The following is a 23,731-nucleotide window of genomic DNA, read 5'->3' on the forward strand; positions in this document are numbered from 1 at the left end:
CGTCAGACAGTTAACCCACTGTTCCCTGGTAGCCCTTCTGGTAGTTAACCCACTGTTCCCTGGTAGGCCTTCAGGTAGTTAACCCCTGTTCCCTGGTAGGCCGTCAGACAGTTAACCCACTGTTCCCTGGTTGGCCGTCAGGTAGTTAACCCACTGTTCCCTGGTAGGCCGTCAGGTAGTTAACCCACTGTTCCCTGGTTGGCCGTCAGACAGTTAACCCACTGTTCCCTGGTAGGCCGTCAGACAGTTAACCCACTGTTCCCTGGTTGGTCGTCAGGCAGTTAACCCACTTTTCCCTGGTAGGCCGTCAGACAGTTAACCCACTCTTCCCTGGTAGACCATCAGACAGTTAACCCACTGTTCCCTGGTAGGCCGTCAGACAGTTAACCCCCTGTTCCTTGATAGGCCGTCAGACAGTTAACCCACTGTTCCCTGTTCCCTGGTTGGCCGTCAGACAGTTAACCCACTGTACCCTGTTCCCTGTTAGACCATCAGACAGTTAACCCACTGTTCCCTGGTAGTCCTTCAGGCAGTTAACCCACTGTTCCCTGGTAGGCCTTCAGACAGTTAACCCACTGTTCCCTGGTAGGCCGTCAGACAGTTAACCCACTGTTCCCTGGTAGGCCATCAGACAGTTAACCCACTGTTCCCTGGTAGGCCGTCAGACAGTTAACCCACTGTTCCCTGGTAGGCCGTCAGACAGTTAACTCACTGTTCACTGTTCCCTGGTAGACCCTCAGACAGTTAACCCACTGTTCCCTGTTCCCTGGTTGGCCGTCAGGCAGTTCACCCACTGTTCCCTGGTTGGCCGTCAGACAGTTAACCCACTGTTCCCTGGTAGGCCGTCAGACAGTTAACCCACTGTTCCCTGGTAGACCATCAGACAGTTAACCCACTGTTCCCTGTTCCCTGGTTGGCCGTCAGACAGTTAACCCCCTGTTCCCTGGTTGGCCGTCAGACAGTTAACCTACTGTTCCCTGTTCCCTGGTTGGCCGTCAGGCAGTTAACCCACTGTTCCCTGTTCCCTGGTTGGCCGTCAGGCAGCTAACCCACTGTTCCCTGGTAGGCCTTCAGACAGTTAACCCACTGTTCCCTGGTAGGCCATCAGACAGTTAACCCACTGTTCCCTGGTAGGCCATCAGACAGTTAACCCCCAGTTCCCTGGTTGGCCGTCAGACAGTTAACTTACTGTTCCCTGGTTGGCCGTCAGGCAGTTAACCCCCTGTTCCCTGGTAGGCCATCAGACAGTTAACCCACTGTTCCCTGTTCCCTGGTTGGCCGTCAGGCAGTTAACCCACTGTTCTCTGTTCCCTGGTTGGCCGTCAGGCAGTTAACCCACTGTTCCCTGGTTGGCCGTCAGAGAGTTAACCCCCTGTTCCCTGGTTGGCCGTCAAACAGTTAACCCACTGTTCCCTGTTCCCTGGTAGGCCATCAGACATTTAACCCACTGTTCCCTGTTCCCTGGTAGACCATCAGACAGTTAACCCACTGTTCCCTGGTTGGCCTTCAGACAGTTAACCCACTGTTCCCTGGTAGGCCATCAGACAGTTAACCCCCAGTTCCCTGGTTGGCCGTCAGACAGTTAACCCACTGTTCCCTGGTTGGCCGTCAGACAGTTAACCCACTGATCCCTGGTAGGCCATCAGACAGTTAACCCCCTGTTCCCTGGTTGGTCGTCAGGCAGTTAACCCACTGGTCCCTAGTTGGCCGTCAGGCAGTTAACCCACTGTTCCCTGGTTGGCCATCAGACAGTTAACCCACTGTTCCCTGGTAGACCATCAGAAAGTTAACCCACTGTTCCCTGGTAGACCATAAGACAGTTAACCCACTGTTCCCTGGTAGACCGTCAGGTAGTTAACCCACTGTACCCTGTTCCCTGGTAGACCATCAGACAGTTAACCCGCTGTTCCCTGTTCCCTGGTTGGCCGTCAGACAGTTAACCCCCTGTTCCCTGGTTGGCCTTCAGACAGTTAACCCACTGTTCCCTGGTAGACAGTCAGACAGTTAACCCCCTGTTCCCTGGTAGGCCGTCAGACAGTTAACTCACTGTTCACAGTTCCCTGGTTGGCCGTCAGACAGTTAACCCCCTGTTCCCTGGTTGGCCGTCAGACAGTTAACCCACTGTTCCCTGGTAGACCATCAGACAGTTAACCCACTGTTCCCTGGTAGACCATCAGACAGTTAACCCACTGTACCCTGTTCCCTGGTAGGCCTTCAGGTAGTTAACCCACTGTTCCCTGGTTGGCTGTCAGGCAGTTAACCCACTGTTCCCTGGTAGGCCGTCAGACAGTTAACCCACTGTTCCCTGGTAGGCCGTCAGGTAGTTAACCCACTGTACCCTGTTCCCTGGTAGGCCGTCAGACAGTTAACCCACTGTTCCCTGGTAGGCCGTCAGACAGTTAACCCCCTGTTCCCTGGTAGGCCGTCAGACAGTTAACCCCCTGTTCCCTGTTCCCTGGTAGGCCGTCAGACAGTTAACCCACTGTTCCCTGGTAGGCCGTCAGACAGTTAACCCCCTGTTCCCTGATAGGCCGTCAGACAGTTAACCCACTGTTCCCTGGTAGGCCGTCAGACAGTTAACCCACTGTTCCCTGGTAGACCATCAGACAGTTAACCAACTGTACCCTGTTCCCTGGTAGGCCTTCAGGTAGTTAACCCACTGTTCCCTGGTTGGCTGTTAGGCAGTTAACCCACTGTTCCCTGGTAGGCTGTCAGACAGTTAACCCACTGTTCCCTGGTAGGCCGTCAGGTAGTTAACCCACTGTACCCTGTTCCCTGGTAGGCCGTCAGACAGTTAACCCACTGTTCCCTGGTAGGCCGTCAGACAGTTAACCCCCTGTTCCCTGGTAGGCCGTCAGACAGTTAACCCCCTGTTCCCTGTTCCCTGGTAGGCCGTCAGACAGTTAACCCACTGTTCCCTGGTAGGCCGTCAGACAGTTAACCCCCTGTTCCCTGATAGGCCGTCAGACAGTTAACCCACTGTTCCCTGGTAGGCCGTCAGACAGTTAACCCACTGTTCCCTGGTAGGCCGTCAGACAGTTAACCCACTGTTCCCTGGTTGGCCGTCAGGCAGTTATCCCACTGTTCCCTGGTTGGCCGTCAGACAGTTAACCCACTGTACCCTGTTCCCTGGTAGGCCATCAGACAGCTAACCCACTGTTCCCTGGTTGGCCGTCAGACAGTTAACCCACTGTTCCCTGTTAGGCCGTCAGGTAGTTAAACACTGTTCCCTGTTCCCTGGTTGGCCGTCAGACAGTTAATTCACTGTTCCCTGTTCCCTGGTTGGCCGTCAGACAGTTAACCCACTGTTCCCTGGTAGCCCTTCTGGTAGTTAACCCCTGTTCCCTGGTAGGCCGTCAGACAGTTAACCCACTGTTCCCTGGTTGGCCGTCAGGTAGTTAACCCACTGTTCCCTGGTAGGCCGTCAGGTAGTTAACCCACTGTTCCCTGGTTGGCCGTCAGACAGTTAACCCACTGTTCCCTGGTAGGCCGTCAGACAGTTAACCCACTGTTCCCTGGTTGGTTGTCAGGCAGTTAACCCACTTTTCCCTGGTAGGCCGTCAGACAGTTAACCCACTTTTCCCTGGTAGACCATCAGACAGTTAACCCACTGTTCCCTGGTAGGCCGTCAGACAGTTAACCCCCTGTTCCTTGATAGGCCGTCAGACAGTTAACCCACTGTTCCCTGTTCCCTGGTTGGCCGTCAGACAGTTTATTCAATGTTCCCTGTTCCCTGGTTGGCCGTCAGACAGTTAACCCACTGTTCCCTGGTAGCCCTTCTGGTAGTTAACCCACTGTTCCCTGGTAGGCCTTCAGGTAGTTAACCCCTGTTCCCTGGTAGGCCGTCAGACAGTTAACCCACTGTTCCCTGGTTGGCCGTCAGGTAGTTAACCCACTGTTCCCTGGTAGGCCGTCAGGTAGTTAACCCACTGTTCCCTGGTTGGCCGTCAGACAGTTAACCCACTGTTCCCTGGTAGGCCGTCAGACAGTTAACCCACTGTTCCCTGGTTGGTCGTCAGGCAGTTAACCCACTTTTCCCTGGTAGGCCGTCAGACAGTTAACCCACTGTTCCCTGGTAGACCATCAGACAGTTAACCCACTGTTCCCTGGTAGGCCGTCAGACAGTTAACCCCCTGTTCCTTGATAGGCCGTCAGACAGTTAACCCACTGTTCCCTGTTCCCTGGTTGGCCGTCAGACAGTTAACCCACTGTACCCTGTTCCCTGTTAGACCATCAGACAGTTAACCCACTGTTCCCTGGTAGTCCTTCAGGCAGTTAACCCACTGTTCCCTGGTAGGCCTTCAGACAGTTAACCCACTGTTCCCTGGTAGGCCGTCAGACAGTTAACCCACTGTTCCCTGGTAGGCCATCAGACAGTTAACCCACTGTTCCCTGGTAGGCCGTCAGACAGTTAACCCACTGTTCCCTGGTAGGCCGTCAGACAGTTAACTCACTGTTCACTGTTCCCTGGTAGACCCTCAGACAGTTAACCCACTGTTCCCTGTTCCCTGGTTGGCCGTCAGGCAGTTCACCCACTGTTCCCTGGTTGGCCGTCAGACAGTTAACCCACTGTTCCCTGGTAGGCCGTCAGACAGTTAACCCACTGTTCCCTGGTAGACCATCAGACAGTTAACCCACTGTTCCCTGTTCCCTGGTTGGCCGTCAGACAGTTAACCCCCTGTTCCCTGGTTGGCCGTCAGACAGTTAACCTACTGTTCCCTGTTCCCTGGTTGGCCGTCAGGCAGTTAACCCACTGTTCCCTGTTCCCTGGTTGGCCGTCAGGCAGCTAACCCACTGTTCCCTGGTAGGCCTTCAGACAGTTAACCCACTGTTCCCTGGTAGGCCATCAGACAGTTAACCCACTGTTCCCTGGTAGGCCATCAGACAGTTAACCCCCAGTTCCCTGGTTGGCCGTCAGACAGTTAACTTACTGTTCCCTGGTTGGCCGTCAGGCAGTTAACCCCCTGTTCCCTGGTAGGCCATCAGACAGTTAACCCACTGTTCCCTGTTCCCTGGTTGGCCGTCAGGCAGTTAACCCACTGTTCTCTGTTCCCTGGTTGGCCGTCAGGCAGTTAACCCACTGTTCCCTGGTTGGCCGTCAGAGAGTTAACCCCCTGTTCCCTGGTTGGCCGTCAAACAGTTAACCCACTGTTCCCTGTTCCCTGGTAGGCCATCAGACATTTAACCCACTGTTCCCTGTTCCCTGGTAGACCATCAGACAGTTAACCCACTGTTCCCTGGTTGGCCTTCAGACAGTTAACCCACTGTTCCCTGGTAGACCATAAGACAGTTAACCCACTGTTCCCTGGTAGACCGTCAGGTAGTTAACCCACTGTACCCTGTTCCCTGGTAGACCATCAGACAGTTAACCCGCTGTTCCCTGTTCCCTGGTTGGCCGTCAGACAGTTAACCCCCTGTTCCCTGGTTGGCCTTCAGACAATTAACCCACTGTTCCCTGGTAGACAGTCAGACAGTTAACCCCCAGTTCCCTGGTTGGCCGTCAGACAGTTAACCCACTGTTCCCTGGTTGGCCGTCAGACAGTTAACCCACTGATCCCTGGTAGGCCATCAGACAGTTAACCCCCTGTTCCCTGGTTGGCCGTCAGACAGTTAACCCACTGTTCCCTGGTAGGCCGTCAGACAGTTAACCCACTGTTCCCTGGTAGGCCGTCAGACAGTTAACTCACTGTTCACTGTTCCCTGGTAGACCCTCAGACAGTTAACCCACTGTTCCCTGTTCCCTGGTTGGCCGTCAGGCAGTTCACCCACTGTTCCCTGGTTGGCCGTCAGACAGTTAACCCACTGTTCCCTGGTAGGCCGTCAGACAGTTAACCCACTGTTCCCTGGTAGACCATCAGACAGTTAACCCACTGTTCCCTGTTCCCTGGTTGGCCGTCAGACAGTTAACCCCCTGTTCCCTGGTTGGCCGTCAGACAGTTAACCCACTGTTCCCTGGTAGACCATCAGACAGTTAACCCACTGTTCCCTGTTCCCTGGTTGGCCGTCAGGCAGTTAACCCACTGTTCCCTGTTCCCTGGTTGGCCGTCAGGCAGCTAACCCACTGTTCCCTGGTAGGCCTTCAGACAGTTAACCCACTGTTCCCTGGTAGGCCATCAGACAGTTAACCCACTGTTCCCTGGTAGGCCATCAGACAGTTAACCCACTGTTCCCTGGTTGGCCGTCAGAGAGTTAACCCCCTGTTCCCTGGTTGGCCGTCAAACAGTTAACCCACTGTTCCCTGTTCCCTGGTAGGCCATCAGACATTTAACCCACTGTTCCCTGTTCCCTGGTAGACCATCAGACAGTTAACCCACTGTTCCCTGGTTGGCCTTCAGACAGTTAACCCACTGTTCCCTGGTAGACCATAAGACAGTTAACCCACTGTTCCCTGGTAGACCGTCAGGTAGTTAACCCACTGTACCCTGTTCCCTGGTAGACCATCAGACAGTTAACCCGCTGTTCCCTGTTCCCTGGTTGGCCGTCAGACAGTTAACCCCCTGTTCCCTGGTTGGCCTTCAGACAATTAACCCACTGTTCCCTGGTAGACAGTCAGACAGTTAACCCCCAGTTCCCTGGTTGGCCGTCAGACAGTTAACCCACTGTTCCCTGGTTGGCCGTCAGACAGTTAACCCACTGATCCCTGGTAGGCCATCAGACAGTTAACCCCCTGTTCCCTGGTTGGCCGTCAGACAGTTAACCCACTGTTCCCTGGTAGGCCGTCAGACAGTTAACCCACTGTTCCCTGGTAGGCCGTCAGACAGTTAACTCACTGTTCACTGTTCCCTGGTAGACCCTCAGACAGTTAACCCACTGTTCCCTGTTCCCTGGTTGGCCGTCAGGCAGTTCACCCACTGTTCCCTGGTTGGCCGTCAGACAGTTAACCCACTGTTCCCTGGTAGGCCGTCAGACAGTTAACCCACTGTTCCCTGGTAGACCATCAGACAGTTAACCCACTGTTCCCTGTTCCCTGGTTGGCCGTCAGACAGTTAACCCCCTGTTCCCTGGTTGGCCGTCAGACAGTTAACCCACTGTTCCCTGGTAGACCATCAGACAGTTAACCCACTGTTCCCTGTTCCCTGGTTGGCCGTCAGGCAGTTAACCCACTGTTCCCTGTTCCCTGGTTGGCCGTCAGGCAGCTAACCCACTGTTCCCTGGTAGGCCTTCAGACAGTTAACCCACTGTTCCCTGGTAGGCCATCAGACAGTTAACCCACTGTTCCCTGGTAGGCCATCAGACAGTTAACCCCCAGTTCCCTGGTTGGCCGTCAGACAGTTAACTTACTGTTCCCTGGTTGGCCGTCAGGCAGTTAACCCCCTGTTCCCTGGTAGGCCATCAGACAGTTAACCCACTGTTCCCTGTTCCCTGGTTGGCCGTCAGGCAGTTAACCCACTGTTCTCTGTTCCCTGGTTGGCCGTCAGGCAGTTAACCCACTGTTCCCTGGTTGGCCGTCAGAGAGTTAACCCCCTGTTCCCTGGTTGGCCGTCAAACAGTTAACCCACTGTTCCCTGTTCCCTGGTAGGCCATCAGACATTTAACCCACTGTTCCCTGTTCCCTGGTAGACCATCAGACAGTTAACCCACTGTTCCCTGGTTGGCCTTCAGACAGTTAACCCACTGTTCCCTGGTAGGCCATCAGACAGTTAACCCCCAGTTCCCTGGTTGGCCGTCAGACAGTTAACCCACTGTTCCCTGGTTGGCCGTCAGACAGTTAACCCACTGATCCCTGGTAGGCCATCAGACAGTTAACCCCCTGTTCCCTGGTTGGTCGTCAGGCAGTTAACCCACTGGTCCCTAGTTGGCCGTCAGGCAGTTAACCCACTGTTCCCTGGTTGGCCATCAGACAGTTAACCCACTGTTCCCTGGTAGACCATCAGAAAGTTAACCCACTGTTCCCTGGTAGACCATAAGACAGTTAACCCACTGTTCCCTGGTAGACCGTCAGGTAGTTAACCCACTGTACCCTGTTCCCTGGTAGACCATCAGACAGTTAACCCGCTGTTCCCTGTTCCCTGGTTGGCCGTCAGACAGTTAACCCCCTGTTCCCTGGTTGGCCTTCAGACAGTTAACCCACTGTTCCCTGGTAGACAGTCAGACAGTTAACCCCCTGTTCCCTGGTAGGCCGTCAGACAGTTAACTCACTGTTCACAGTTCCCTGGTTGGCCGTCAGACAGTTAACCCCCTGTTCCCTGGTTGGCCGTCAGACAGTTAACCCACTGTTCCCTGGTAGACCATCAGACAGTTAACCCACTGTTCCCTGGTAGACCATCAGACAGTTAACCCACTGTACCCTGTTCCCTGGTAGGCCTTCAGGTAGTTAACCCACTGTTCCCTGGTTGGCTGTCAGGCAGTTAACCCACTGTTCCCTGGTAGGCCGTCAGACAGTTAACCCACTGTTCCCTGGTAGGCCGTCAGGTAGTTAACCCACTGTACCCTGTTCCCTGGTAGGCCGTCAGACAGTTAACCCACTGTTCCCTGGTAGGCCGTCAGACAGTTAACCCGCTGTTCCCTGGTAGGCCGTCAGACAGTTAACCCCCTGTTCCCTGTTCCCTGGTAGGCCGTCAGACAGTTAACCCACTGTTCCCTGGTAGGCCGTCAGACAGTTAACCCCCTGTTCCCTGATAGGCCGTCAGACAGTTAACCCACTGTTCCCTGGTAGGCCGTCAGACAGTTAACCCACTGTTCCCTGGTAGGCCGTCAGACAGTTAACCCACTGTTCCCTGGTTGGCCGTCAGGCAGTTATCCCACTGTTCCCTGGTTGGCCGTCAGACAGTTAACCCACTGTACCCTGTTCCCTGGTAGGCCATCAGACAGCTAACCCACTGTTCCCTGGTTGGCCGTCAGACAGTTAACCCACTGTTCCCTGTTAGGCCGTCAGGTAGTTAAACACTGTTCCCTGTTCCCTGGTTGGCCGTCAGACAGTTAATTCACTGTTCCCTGTTCCCTGGTTGGCCGTCAGACAGTTAACCCACTGTTCCCTGGTAGCCCTTCTGGTAGTTAACCCACTGTTCCCTGGTAGGCCTTCAGGTAGTTAACCCCTGTTCCCTGGTAGGCCGTCAGACAGTTAACCCACTGTTCCCTGGTTGGCCGTCAGGTAGTTAACCCACTGTTCCCTGGTAGGCCGTCAGGTAGTTAACCCACTGTTCCCTGGTTGGCCGTCAGACAGTTAACCCACTGTTCCCTGGTAGGCCGTCAGACAGTTAACCCACTGTTCCCTGGTTGGTCGTCAGACAGTTAACCCCCTGTTCCCTGGTTGGCCGTCAGACAGTTAACCCACTGTTCCCTGGTAGACCATCAGACAGTTAACCCACTGTTCCCTGTTCCCTGGTTGGCCGTCAGGCAGTTAACCCACTGTTCCCTGTTCCCTGGTTGGCCGTCAGGCAGCTAACCCACTGTTCCCTGGTAGGCCTTCAGACAGTTAACCCACTGTTCCCTGGTAGGCCATCAGACAGTTAACCCACTGTTCCCTGGTAGGCCATCAGACAGTTAACCCCCAGTTCCCTGGTTGGCCGTCAGACAGTTAACTTACTGTTCCCTGGTTGGCCGTCAGGCAGTTAACCCCCTGTTCCCTGGTAGGCCATCAGACAGTTAACCCACTGTTCCCTGTTCCCTGGTTGGCCGTCAGGCAGTTAACCCACTGTTCTCTGTTCCCTGGTTGGCCGTCAGGCAGTTAACCCACTGTTCCCTGGTTGGCCGTCAGAGAGTTAACCCCCTGTTCCCTGGTTGGCCGTCAAACAGTTAACCCACTGTTCCCTGTTCCCTGGTAGGCCATCAGACATTTAACCCACTGTTCCCTGTTCCCTGGTAGACCATCAGACAGTTAACCCACTGTTCCCTGGTTGGCCTTCAGACAGTTAACCCACTGTTCCCTGGTAGGCCATCAGACAGTTAACCCCCAGTTCCCTGGTTGGCCGTCAGACAGTTAACCCACTGTTCCCTGGTTGGCCGTCAGACAGTTAACCCACTGATCCCTGGTAGGCCATCAGACAGTTAACCCCCTGTTCCCTGGTTGGTCGTCAGGCAGTTAACCCACTGGTCCCTAGTTGGCCGTCAGGCAGTTAACCCACTGTTCCCTGGTTGGCCATCAGACAGTTAACCCACTGTTCCCTGGTAGACCATCAGAAAGTTAACCCACTGTTCCCTGGTAGACCATAAGACAGTTAACCCACTGTTCCCTGGTAGACCGTCAGGTAGTTAACCCACTGTACCCTGTTCCCTGGTAGACCATCAGACAGTTAACCCGCTGTTCCCTGTTCCCTGGTTGGCCGTCAGACAGTTAACCCCCTGTTCCCTGGTTGGCCTTCAGACAGTTAACCCACTGTTCCCTGGTAGACAGTCAGACAGTTAACCCCCTGTTCCCTGGTAGGCCGTCAGACAGTTAACTCACTGTTCACAGTTCCCTGGTTGGCCGTCAGACAGTTAACCCCCTGTTCCCTGGTTGGCCGTCAGACAGTTAACCCACTGTTCCCTGGTAGACCATCAGACAGTTAACCCACTGTTCCCTGGTAGACCATCAGACAGTTAACCCACTGTACCCTGTTCCCTGGTAGGCCTTCAGGTAGTTAACCCACTGTTCCCTGGTTGGCTGTCAGGCAGTTAACCCACTGTTCCCTGGTAGGCCGTCAGACAGTTAACCCACTGTTCCCTGGTAGGCCGTCAGGTAGTTAACCCACTGTACCCTGTTCCCTGGTAGGCCGTCAGACAGTTAACCCACTGTTCCCTGGTAGGCCGTCAGACAGTTAACCCCCTGTTCCCTGGTAGGCCGTCAGACAGTTAACCCCCTGTTCCCTGTTCCCTGGTAGGCCGTCAGACAGTTAACCCACTGTTCCCTGGTAGGCCGTCAGACAGTTAACCCCCTGTTCCCTGATAGGCCGTCAGACAGTTAACCCACTGTTCCCTGGTAGGCCGTCAGACAGTTAACCCACTGTTCCCTGGTAGGCCGTCAGACAGTTAACCCACTGTTCCCTGGTTGGCCGTCAGGCAGTTATCCCACTGTTCCCTGGTTGGCCGTCAGACAGTTAACCCACTGTACCCTGTTCCCTGGTAGGCCATCAGACAGCTAACCCACTGTTCCCTGGTTGGCCGTCAGACAGTTAACCCACTGTTCCCTGTTAGGCCGTCAGGTAGTTAAACACTGTTCCCTGTTCCCTGGTTGGCCGTCAGACAGTTAATTCACTGTTCCCTGTTCCCTGGTTGGCCGTCAGACAGTTAACCCACTGTTCCCTGGTAGCCCTTCTGGTAGTTAACCCACTGTTCCCTGGTAGGCCTTCAGGTAGTTAACCCCTGTTCCCTGGTAGGCCGTCAGACAGTTAACCCACTGTTCCCTGGTTGGCCGTCAGGTAGTTAACCCACTGTTCCCTGGTAGGCCGTCAGGTAGTTAACCCACTGTTCCCTGGTTGGCCGTCAGACAGTTAACCCACTGTTCCCTGGTAGGCCGTCAGACAGTTAACCCACTGTTCCCTGGTTGGTCGTCAGGCAGTTAACCCACTTTTCCCTGGTAGGCCGTCAGACAGTTAACCCACTGTTCCCTGGTAGACCATCAGACAGTTAACCCACTGTTCCCTGGTAGGCCGTCAGACAGTTAACCCCCTGTTCCTTGATAGGCCGTCAGACAGTTAACCCACTGTTCCCTGTTCCCTGGTTGGCCGTCAGACAGTTAACCCACTGTACCCTGTTCCCTGTTAGACCATCAGACAGTTAACCCACTGTTCCCTGGTAGTCCTTCAGGCAGTTAACCCACTGTTCCCTGGTAGGCCTTCAGACAGTTAACCCACTGTTCCCTGGTAGGCCGTCAGACAGTTAACCCACTGTTCCCTGGTAGGCCATCAGACAGTTAACCCACTGTTCCCTGGTAGGCCGTCAGACAGTTAACCCACTGTTCCCTGGTAGGCCGTCAGACAGTTAACTCACTGTTCACTGTTCCCTGGTAGACCCTCAGACAGTTAACCCACTGTTCCCTGTTCCCTGGTTGGCCGTCAGGCAGTTCACCCACTGTTCCCTGGTTGGCCGTCAGACAGTTAACCCACTGTTCCCTGGTAGGCCGTCAGACAGTTAACCCACTGTTCCCTGGTTGGCCGTCAGACAGTTAACCCCCTGTTCCCTGGTTGGCCGTCAGACAGTTAACCTACCTTTCCCTGTTCCCTGGTTGGCCGTCAGGCAGTTAACCCACTGTTCCCTGTTCCCTGGTTGGCCGTCAGGCAGCTAACCCACTGTTCCCTGGTAGGCCTTCAGACAGTTAACCCACTGTTCCCTGGTAGGCCATCAGACAGTTAACCCACTGTTCCCTGGTAGGCCATCAGACAGTTAACCCACTGTTCCCTGGTTGGCCGTCAGACAGTTAACCCACTGTTCCCTGTTAGACCATCAGAAAGTTAACCCACTGTTCCCTGGTAGACCATAAGACAGTTAACCCACTGTTCCCTGGTAGACCGTCAGGTAGTTAACCCACTGTACCCTGTTCCCTGGTAGACCATCAGACAGTTAACCCGCTGTTCCCTGTTCCCTGGTTGGCCGTCAGACAGTTAACCCCCTGTTCCCTGGTTGGCCTTCAGACAATTAACCCACTGTTCCCTGGTAGACAGTCAGAAATTTAACCCACTGTTCCCTGGTAGGCCATCAGACAGTTAACCCACTGTTCCCTGGTAGGCCGTCAGACAGTTAACCCACTGTTCCCTGGTAGGCCGTCAGACAGTTAACTCACTGTTCACTGTTCCCTGGTTGGCCGTCAGGCAGTTAACCCACTGTTCCCTGGTTGGCCGTCAGACAGTTAACCCACTGTTCCCTGGTAGGCCGTCAGACAGTTAACCCACTGTTCCCTGTTCCCTGGTTGGCCGTCAGACAGTTAACCCCCTGTTCCCTGGTTGGCCGTCAGACAGTTAACCTACTGTTCCCTGTTCCCTGGTTGGCCGTCAGGCAGTTAACCCACTGTTCCCTGTTCCCTGGTTGGCCGTCAGACAGTTAACCTACTGTTCCCTGTTCCCTGGTTGGCCGTCAGGCAGCTAACCCACTGTTCCCTGGTAGGCCTTCAGACAGTTAACCCACTGTTCCCTGGTAGGCCATCAGACAGTTAACCCACTGTTCCCTGGTAGGCCATCAGACAGTTAACCCCCAGTTCCCTGGTTGGCCGTCAGACAGTTAACCCACTGTTCCCTGGTTGGCCGTCAGGCAGTTAACCCCCTGTTCCCTGGTAGGCCATCAGACAGTTAACCCACTGTTCCCTGTTCCCTGGTAGGCCATCAGACATTTAACCCACTGTTCCCTGTTCCCTGGTAGACCATCAGACAGTTAACCCACTGTTCCCTGGTTGGCCTTCAGACAGTTAACCCACTGTTCCCTGGTAGGCCATCAGACAGTTAACCCCCAGTTCCCTGGTTGGCCGTCAGACAGTTAACCCACTGTTCCCTGGTTGGCCGTCAGACAGTTAACCCACTGATCCCTGGTAGGCCATCAGACAGTTAACCCCCTGTTCCCTGGTTGGCCGTCAGGCAGTTAACCCACTGGTCCCTAGTTGGCCGTTAGGCAGTTAACCCACTGTTCCCTGGTTGGCCATCAGACAGTTAACCCACTGTTCCCTGGTAGACCATCAGAAAGTTAACCCACTGTTCCCTGGTAGACCATAAGACAGTTAACCCACTGTTCCCTGGTAGACCGTCAGGTAGTTAACCCACTGTACCCTGTTCCCTGGTAGACCATCAGACAGTTAACCCGCTGTTCCCTGTTCCCTGGTTGGCCGTCAGACAGTTAACCCCCTGTTCCCTGGATGGCCTTCAGACAGTTAACCCACTGTTCCCTGGTAGACAGTCAGACAGTTAACCCCCTGTTCCCTGGTAGGCCGTCAGACAGTTAACTCACTGTTCACTGTTCCCTGGTTGGCCGTCAGACAGTTAACCCCCTGTTCCCTGGTTGGCCGTCAGACAGTTAACCCACTGTTCCCTGGTAGACCATCAGACAGTTAACCCACTGTTCCCTGGTAGACCATCAGACAGTTAACCCACTGTACCCTGTTCCCTGGTAGGCCTTCAGGTAGTTAACCCACTGTTCCCTGGTTGGCTGTCAGGCAGTTAACCCACTGTTCCCTGGTAGGCCGTCAGACAGTTAACCCACTGTTCCCTGTTAGACCATCAGAAAGTTAACCCACTGTTCCCTGGTAGACCATAAGACAGTTAACCCACTGTTCCCTGGTAGACCGTCAGGTAGTTAACCCACTGTACCCTGTTCCCTGGTAGACCATCAGACAGTTAACCCGCTGTTCCCTGTTCCCTGGTTGGCCGTCAGACAGTTAACCCCCTGTTCCCTGGTTGGCCTTCAGACAATTAACCCACTGTTCCCTGGTAGACAGTCAGACAGTTAACCCCCAGTTCCCTGGTTGGCCGTCAGACAGTTAACCCACTGTTCCCTGGTTGGCCGTCAGACAGTTAACCCACTGATCCCTGGTAGGCCATCAGACAGTTAACCCCCTGTTCCCTGGTTGGTCGTCAGGCAGTTAACCCACTGGTCCCTAGTTGGCCGTCAGGCAGTTAACCCACTGTTCCCTGGTTGGCCATCAGACAGTTAACCCACTGTTCCCTGGTAGACCATCAGAAAGTTAACCCACTGTTCCCTGGTAGACCATAAGACAGTTAACCCACTGTTCCCTGGTAGAACGTCAGGTAGTTAACCCACTGTACCCTGTTCCCTGGTAGACCATCAGACAGTTAACCCGCTGTTCCCTGTTCCCTGGTTGGCCGTCAGACAGTTAACCCCCTGTTCCCTGGTTGGCCTTCAGACAGTTAACCCACTGTTCCCTGGTAAACAGTCAGACAGTTAACCCCCTGTTCCCTGGTAGGCCGTCAGACAGTTAACTCACTGTTCACTGTTCCCTGGTTGGCTGTCAGGCAGTTAACCCACTGTTCCCTGGTAGGCCGTCAGACAGTTAACCCACTGTTCCCTGGTAGGCCGTCAGGTAGTTAACCCACTGTACCCTGTTCCCTGGTAGGCCGTCAGACAGTTAACCCACTGTTCCCTGGTAGACCGTCAGACAGTTAACCCCCTGTTCCCTGGTAGGCCGTCAGACAGTTAACTCACTGTTCACTGTTCCCTGGTTGGCCGTCAGGCAGTTAACCCACTGTTCCCTGGTAGGCCGTCAGACAGTTAACTCACTGTTCACTGTTCCCTGGTAGACCGTCAGACAGTTAACCCACTGTTCCCTGTTCCCTGGTTGGCCGTCAGACAGTTAACCCACTGTTCCCTGGTTGGCCGTCAGACAGTTAACCCACTGTCCCCTGGTAGACCGTCAGACAGTTAACCCACTGTTCACTGTTCCCTGGTAGACCGTCAGACAGTTAACCCACTGTTCCCTGTTCCCTGGTTGGCCGTCAGGCAGTTAACCCACTGTTCCCTGGTAGGCCGTCAGGTAGTTAACCCACTGTTCCCTTTTCCCTGGTAGGACGTCAGACAGTTAACCCACTGTTCCCTGGTAGGCCGTCAGGTAGTTAACCCACTGTTCCCTGGTAGGCCGTCAGACAGTTAACCCACTGTTCCCTGGTAGGCCGTCAGGTAGTTAACCCACTGTTCCCTGTTCCCTGGTTAGCCGTCAGACATTTAACCCACTGTTCCCTGTTCCCTGGTTGGCCATCAGACAGTTAACCCACTGTTCCCTGGTAGCCCGTCAGGTAGTTAACCCACTGTTCCCTGTTCCCTGGTTGGCAGTCAGGCAGTTAACCCACTGTTCCCTGGTAGGCCTTCTGGTAGTTAACCCACTGTTCCCTGTTAGGCCTTCAGGTAGTTAACCCACTGTTCCCTGGTAGGCCGTCAGACAGTTAACCCACTGTTCCCTGGTTGGCCGTCAGGTAGTTAACCCACTGTTCCCTGGTAGGCCGTCAGGTAGTTAACCCACTGTTCCCTGGTTGGCAGTCAGACAGTTAACCCACTGTTCCCTGGTAGGCCGTCAGACAGTTAACCCACTGTTCCCTGGTAGGCCATCAGACAGTTAACCCACTGTTCCCTGGTTGGCCGTCAGACAGTTAACCCACTGTTCCCTGGTAGGCCATCAGACAGTTAACCCACTGTTCCCTGTTCCCTGGTTGGCCGTCAGACAGTTAACCCAGTGTTCCCTGTTCCCTGGTTGGCCGTCAGACAGTTAACCCACTGTTCCCTGGTAGGCCTTCAGGTAGTTAACCCACTGTTCCCTGGTAAGCCGTCAGACAGTTAACCTACTGTTCCCTGGTAGGCCGTCAGACATTTAACCCACTGTTCCTTGGTTGGCCGTCAGACATTTAACCCACTGTTCCCTGGTAGGCCGTCAGGTAGTTAACCCACTGTTCCCTGTTCCCTGGTTGGCCGTCAGGCAGTTAACCCACTGTTCCCTGGTAGGCCTTCTGGTAGTTAACCCACTGTTCCCTGGTAGGCCTTCTGGTAGTTAACCCACTGTTCCCTGGTAGGCCTTCAGGTAGTTAACCCACTGTTCCCTGGTAGGCTGTCAGACAGTTAACCCACTGTTCCCTGGTTGGCCTTCAGGTAGTTAACCCACTGTTCCCTGGTAGGACATCAGACAGTTAACCCACTGTTCCCTGGTAGACCGTCAGACAGTTAACCCACTGTTCCCTGGTTGGCCGTCAGACAGTTAACCCACTGTTCCCTGGTTGGCCTTCAGGTAGTTAACCCACTGTTCCCTGGTTGGCTGTCAGGCAGTTAACCCACTGTTCCCTGTTAGGCCGTCAGACAGTTAACCCACTGTTCCCTGGTAGGCCGTCAGGTAGTTAACCCACTGTACCCTGTTCCCTGGTAGGCCGTCAGACAGTTAACCCACTGTTCCCTGGTTGGTCGTCAGACAGTTAACCCACTGTTCCCTGGTAGGCCTTCAGACAGTTAAACCACTGTTCCCTGGTAGGCAATCAGACAGTTAACCCACTGTTCCCTGGTTGGCCGTCAGACAGTTAACCCACTGTTCCCTGGTAGGCCGTCAGACAGTTAACCCACTGTTCCCTGTTCCGTGGTTGGCCGTCAGACAGTTAACCCAGTGTTCCCTGTTCCCTGGTTGGCCGTCAGACAGTTAACCCACTGTTCCCTGGTAGGCCGTCAGGCAGTTAACCTACTGTTCCCTGGTAGGCCGTCAGACAGTTAACCCCCTGTTCCCTGTTCCCTGGTTGGCCGTCCCTTTACAGAACTACAATCCCTTTACAGAACTACAATCCCTTTACAGAACTACAACTTAGAATCCCTTTACAGAACTACAGCATAGAATCCTTTTACAGAACTACAATCCCTTTACAGAACTACAATTTAATATCCCTTTACAGAACTACAGTTTATAATCCCTTTACAGAACTACAGCTTAGAATCCCTTTACAGAACTACAGCATAGAATCCCTTTACAGAACTACAATTTAGAATCCCTTTACAGACCTACAGCTTAGAATCCCTTTACAGAACTACAATCCCTTTACAGAACTACAGCTTAGAATCCCTTTACAGAACTACAGCTTAGAATCCCTTTACAGAACTACAATTTAGAATCCTTTTACAGAACTACAACTTAGAATCCCTTTACAGAACTACAATTTAGAATCCCTTTACAGAACTACAATCCCTTTACAGAACTACAGCTTAGAATCCCTTTACAGAACTACAATCCCTTTACAGAACTACAATCCCTTTACAGAACTACAGCTTAGAATCCCTTTACAGTACTACAATCCCTTTACAGAACTACAAACCCTTTACAGAACTACAGCATAGAATCCCTTTACAGAACTACAGCTTAGAATCCCTTTACAAAACTACAATCCCTTTACAGATCTACATCTTAGAATCCCTTTACAGAACTACAACTTAGAATCCCTTTACAGACCTACAATCCCTTTACAAAACTACAGCATCGAAACCCTTTACAGAACTACAATCCCTTTACAGAACTACAGCTTAGAATCCCTTTACAGAACTACAGTTTAGAATCCATTTACAGAACTACAGTTTAGAATCCCTTTACAGAACTACAGTTTAGTATCCCTTTACAGACCTACAATCCCTTTACAGAACTACAATCCCTTTACAAAACTACAGCATCGAATCCCTTTACAGAACTACAATCCCTTTACAGAACTACAGCTTAGAATCCCTTTACAGAACTACAGTTTAGAATCCCTTTACAGAACTACAGCTTAGAATCCCTTTACAGAACTACAGCATAGAATCCCTTTACAGAACTACAGCTTAGAATCCCTTTACAGAACTACAGCTTAGAATCCCTTTACAGAACTACAGCATAGAATCCCTTTACAGAACTACAGCTTAGAATCCCTTTACAGAACTACAGTTTAGAATCCCTTTACAGAACTACAGCTTAGAATCCCTTTACAGAACTACAGCTTAGAATCCCTTTACAGAACTACAGTTTAGAATCCCTTTACAGAACTACAATCCCTTTACAGAACTACAGCATAGAATCCCTTTACAGAACTACAGCTTAGAATCCCTTTACAGAACTACAGTTTAGAATCCCTTTACAGAACTACAGCTTAGAATCCCTTTACAGAACTACAGTTTAGAATCCCTTTACAGAACTACAATTTAATATCCCTTTACAGAACTACAGTTTATAATCCCTTTACAGAACTACAGGTTAGAATCCCTTTACAGAACTACAGTTTAGTATCCCTTTACAGACCTACAATCCCTTTACAGAACTACAATCCCTTTACAAAACTACAGCATCGAATCCCTTTACAGAACTACAATTTAGAATCCCTTTACAGACCTACAGCTTAGAATCCCTTTACAGAACTACAATCCCTTTACAGAACTACATCTTAGAATCCCTTTACAGAACTACAGCTTAGAATCCCTTTACAGAACTACAATTTAGAATCCTTTTACAGAACTACAACTTAGAATCCCTTTACAGAACTACAATTTAGAATCCCTTTACAGAACTACAATCCCTTTACAGAACTACAGCTTAGAATCCCTTTACAGAACTACAATCCCTTTACAGAACTACAATCCCTTTACAGAACTACAGCTTAGAATCCCTTTACAGTACTACAATCCCTTTACAGAACTACAATCCCTTTACAGAACTACAGCATAGAATCCCTTTACAGAACTACAGCTTAGAATCCCTTTACAAAACTACAATCCCTTTACAGATCTACATCTTAGAATCCCTTTACAGAACTACAACTTAGAATCCCTTTACAGAACTACAATCCATTTACAGAACTACAGCTTAGAATCCCTTTACAGACCTACAATCCCTTTACAAAACTACAGCATCGAAACCCTTTACAGAACTACAATCCCTTTACAGAACTACAGCTTAGAATCCCTTTACAGAACTACAGTTTAGAATCCCTTTACAGAACTACAGTTTAGAATCCCTTTACAGAACTACAGTTTAGAATCCACTTACAGACCTACAATCCCTTTACAGAACTACAATCCCTTTACAAAACTAGAGCATCGAATCCCTTTACAGAACTACAATCCCTTTACAGAACTACAGCTTAGAATCCCTTTACAGAACTACAGTTTAGAATCCCTTTACAGAACTACAGCTTAGAATCCCTTTACAGAACTACAGCATAGAATCCCTTTACAGAACTACAGCTTAGAATCCCTTTACAGAACTACAGCTTAGAATCCCTTTACAGAACTACAGCATAGAATCCCTTTACAGAACTACAGCTTAGAATCCCTTTACAGAACTACAGTTTAGAATCCCTTTACAGAACTACAGCTTAGAATCCCTTTACAGAACTACAGCTTAGAATCCCTTTACAGAACTACAGTTTAGAATCCCTTTACAGAACTACAATCCCTTTACAGAACTACAGCATAGAATCCCTTTACAGAACTACAGCTTAGAATCCCTTTACAGAACTACAGCTTAGAATCCCTTTACAGAACTACAGTTTAGAATCCCTTTACAGAAGTACAATCCCTTTACAGAACTACAGCATAGAATCCCTTTACAGAACTACAGCTTAGAATCCCTTTACAGAACTACAGCTTTGAATCCCTTTACAGAACTACAATCCCTTTACAGAACTACAATCCCTTTACAGAACTACAGCTTAGAATCCCTTTACAGTACTACAATCCCTTTACAGAACTACAATCCCTTTACAGAACTACAGCATAGAATCCCTTTACAGAACTACAGCTTAGAATCCCTTTACAAAACTACAATCCCTTTACAGATCTACATCTTAGAATCCCTTTACAGAACTACAACTTAGAATCCCTTTACAGAACTACAATCCATTTACAGAACTACAGCTTAGAATCCCTTTACAGACCTACAATCCCTTTACAAAACTACAGCATCGAAACCCTTTACAGAACTACAATCCCTTTACAGAACTACAGCTTAGAATCCCTTTACAGAACTACAGTTTAGAATCCCTTTACAGAACTACAGTTTAGAATCCCTTTACAGAACTACAGTTTAGAATCCCTTTACAGACCTACAATCCCTTTACAGAACTACAATCCCTTTACAAAACTACAGCATCGAATCCCTTTACAGAACTACAATCCCTTTACAGAACTACAGCTTAGAATCCCTTTACAGAACTACAGTTTAGAATCCCTTTACAGAACTACAGCTTAGAATCCCTTTACAGAACTACAGCATAGAATCCCTTTACAGAACTACAGCTTAGAATCCCTTTACAGAACTACAGCTTAGAATCCCTTTACAGAACTACAGCATTGAATCCCTTTACAGAACTACAGCTTAGAATCCCTTTACAGAACTACAGTTTAGAATCCCTTTACAGAACTACAGCTTAGAATCCCTTTACAGAACTACAGCTTAGAATCCCTTTACAGAACTACAGTTTAGAATCCCTTTACAGAACTACAATCCCTTTACAGAACTACAGCATAGAATCCCTTTACAGAACTACAGCTTAGAATCCCTTTACAGAACTACAGCTTAGAATCCCTTTACAGAACTACAGTTTAGAATCCCTTTACAGAAGTACAATCCCTTTACAGAACTACAGCATAGAATCCCTTTACAGAACTAAGGCTTAGAATCCCTTTACAGAACTACAGCTTTGAATCCCTTTACAGAACTACAATCCCTTTACAGAACTACAATCCCTTTACAGAACTACAGCTTAGAATCCCTTTACAGTACTACAATCCCTTTACAGAACTACAATCCCTTTACAGAACTACAGCATAGAATCCCTTTACAGAACTACAGCTTAGAATCCCTTTACAAAACTACAATCCCTTTACAGATCTACATCTTAGAATCCCTTTACAGAACTACAACTTAGAATCCCTTTACAGAACTACAATCCATTTACAGAACTACAGCTTAGAATCCCTTTACAGACCTACAATCCCTTTACAAAACTACAGCATCGAAACCCTTTACAGAACTACAATCCCTTTACAGAACTACAGCTTAGAATCCCTTTACAGAACTACAGTTTAGAATCCCTTTACAGAACTACAGTTTAGAATCCCTTTACAGAACTACAGTTTAGAATCCCTTTACAGACCTACAATCCCTTTACAGAACTACAATCCCTTTACAAAACTACAGCATCGAATCCCTTTACAGAACTACAATCCCTTTACAGAACTACAGCTTAGAATCCCTTTACAGAACTACAGTTTAGAATCCCTTTACAGAACTACAGCTTAGAATCCCTTTACAGAACTACAGCATAGAATCCCTTTACAGAACTACAGCTTAGAATCCCTTTACAGAACTACAGCTTAGAATCCCTTTACAGAACTACAGCATAGAATCCCTTTACAGAACTACAGCTTAGAATCCCTTTACAGAACTACAGTTTAGAATCCCTTTACAGAACTACAGCTTAGAATCCCTTTACAGAACTACAGCTTAGAATCCCTTTACAGAACTACAGTTTAGAATCCCTTTACAGAACTACAATCCCTTTACAGAACTACAGCATAGAATCCCTTTACAGAACTACAGCTTAGAATCCCTTTACAGAACTACAGCTTAGAATCCCTTTACAGAACTACAGTTTAGAATCCCTTTACAGAACTACAATCCCTTTACAGAACTACAGCATAGAATCCCTTTACAGAACTACAGCTTAGAATCCCTTTACAGAACTACAGTTTAGAATCCCTTTACAGAACTACAGCTTAGAATCCCTTTACAGAACTACAGTTTAGAATCCCTTTACAGAACTACAATTTAATATCCCTTTACAGAACTACAGTTTATAATCCCTTTACAGAACTACAGCTTAGAATCCCTTTACAGAACTACAGCATAGAATCCCTTTACAGAACTACAATTTAGAATCCCTTTACAGACCTACAGCTTAGAATCCCTTTACAGAACTACAATCCCTTTACAGAACTACAGCTTAGAATCCCTTTACAGAACTACAGCTTAGAATCCCTTTACAGAACTACAATTTAGAATCCTTTTACAGAACTACAACTTAGAATCCCTTTACAGAACTACAATTTAGAATCCCTTTACAGAACTACAATCCCTTTACAGAACTACAGCTTAGAATCCCTTTACAGAACTACAATCCCTTTACAGAACTACAATCCCTTTACAGAACTACAGCTTAGAATCCCTTTACAGTACTACAATCCCTTTACAGAACTACAATCCCTTTACAGAACTACAGCATAGAATCCCTTTACAGAACTACAGCTTAGAATCCCTTTACAAAACTACAATCCCTTTACAGATCTACATCTTAGAATCCCTTTACAGAACTACAACTTAGAATCCCTTTACAGAACTACAATCCATTTACAGAACTACAGCTTAGAATCCCTTAACAGACCTACAATCCCTTTACAAAACTACAGCATCGAAACCCTTTACAGAACTACAATCCCTTTACAGAACTACAGCTTAGAATCCCTTTACAGAACTACAGTTTAGAATCCCTTTACAGAACTACAGTTTAGAATCCCTTTACAGAACTACAGTTTAGAATCCCTTTACAGACCTACAATCCCTTTACAGAACTACAATCCCTTTACAAAACTACAGCATCGAATCCCTTTACAGAACTACAATCCCTTTACAGAACTACAGCTTAGAATCCCTTTACAGAACTACAGTTTAGAATCCCTTTACAGAACTACAGCTTAGAATCCCTTTACAGAACTACAGCATAGAATCCCTTTACAGAACTACAGCTTCGAATCCCTTTACAGAACTACAGCTTAGAATCCCTTTACAGAACTACAGCATAGAATCCCTTTACAGAACTACAGCTTAGAATCCCTTTACAGAACTACAGTTTAGAATCCCTTTACAGAACTACAGCTTAGAATCCCTTTACAGAACTACAGCTTAGAATCCCTTTACAGAACTACAGTTTAGAATCCCTTTACAGAACTACAATCCCTTTACAGAACTACAGCATAGAATCCCTTTACAGAACTACAGCTTAGAATCCCTTTACAGAACTACAGCTTAGAATCCCTTTACAGAACTACAGTTTAGAATCCCTTTACAGAACTACAGCTTAGAATCCCTTTACAGAACTACAATCCCTTTACAGAACTACAGCTTAGAATCCCTTTACAGAACTACAATCCCTTTACAGAACTACACTTTACAATCCCTTTACAGAACTACAGCTTAGAATCCCTTTACAGAACTACAATCCCTTTACAGAACTACAGCTTAGAATCCCTTTACAGAACTACAATCCCTTTACAGAACTACACTTTACAATCCCTTTACAGAACTACACCCTACAATCCCTTTACAGAACTACAC

At 49.6% G+C, this 23,731-nt stretch overlaps 1 protein-coding gene across 3 annotated transcripts in view; it reads right to left on the reverse strand.

Moving 5' to 3' along the window:
• LOC110516764 (G protein-coupled receptor 26-like) overlaps positions 1–23,731 on the reverse strand; it is a 117,102-nt gene that overhangs the window by 92,504 nt on the left and 867 nt on the right. The gene's annotated exons all lie outside the window — the stretch shown is intronic.

This window comes from Oncorhynchus mykiss, chromosome 23 (genome assembly GCF_057628025.1).
Source record: "Oncorhynchus mykiss isolate SJ-2025 chromosome 23, ASM5762802v1, whole genome shotgun sequence".
In the NCBI taxonomy this organism is placed as follows: domain Eukaryota; kingdom Metazoa; phylum Chordata; class Actinopteri; order Salmoniformes; family Salmonidae; genus Oncorhynchus; species Oncorhynchus mykiss.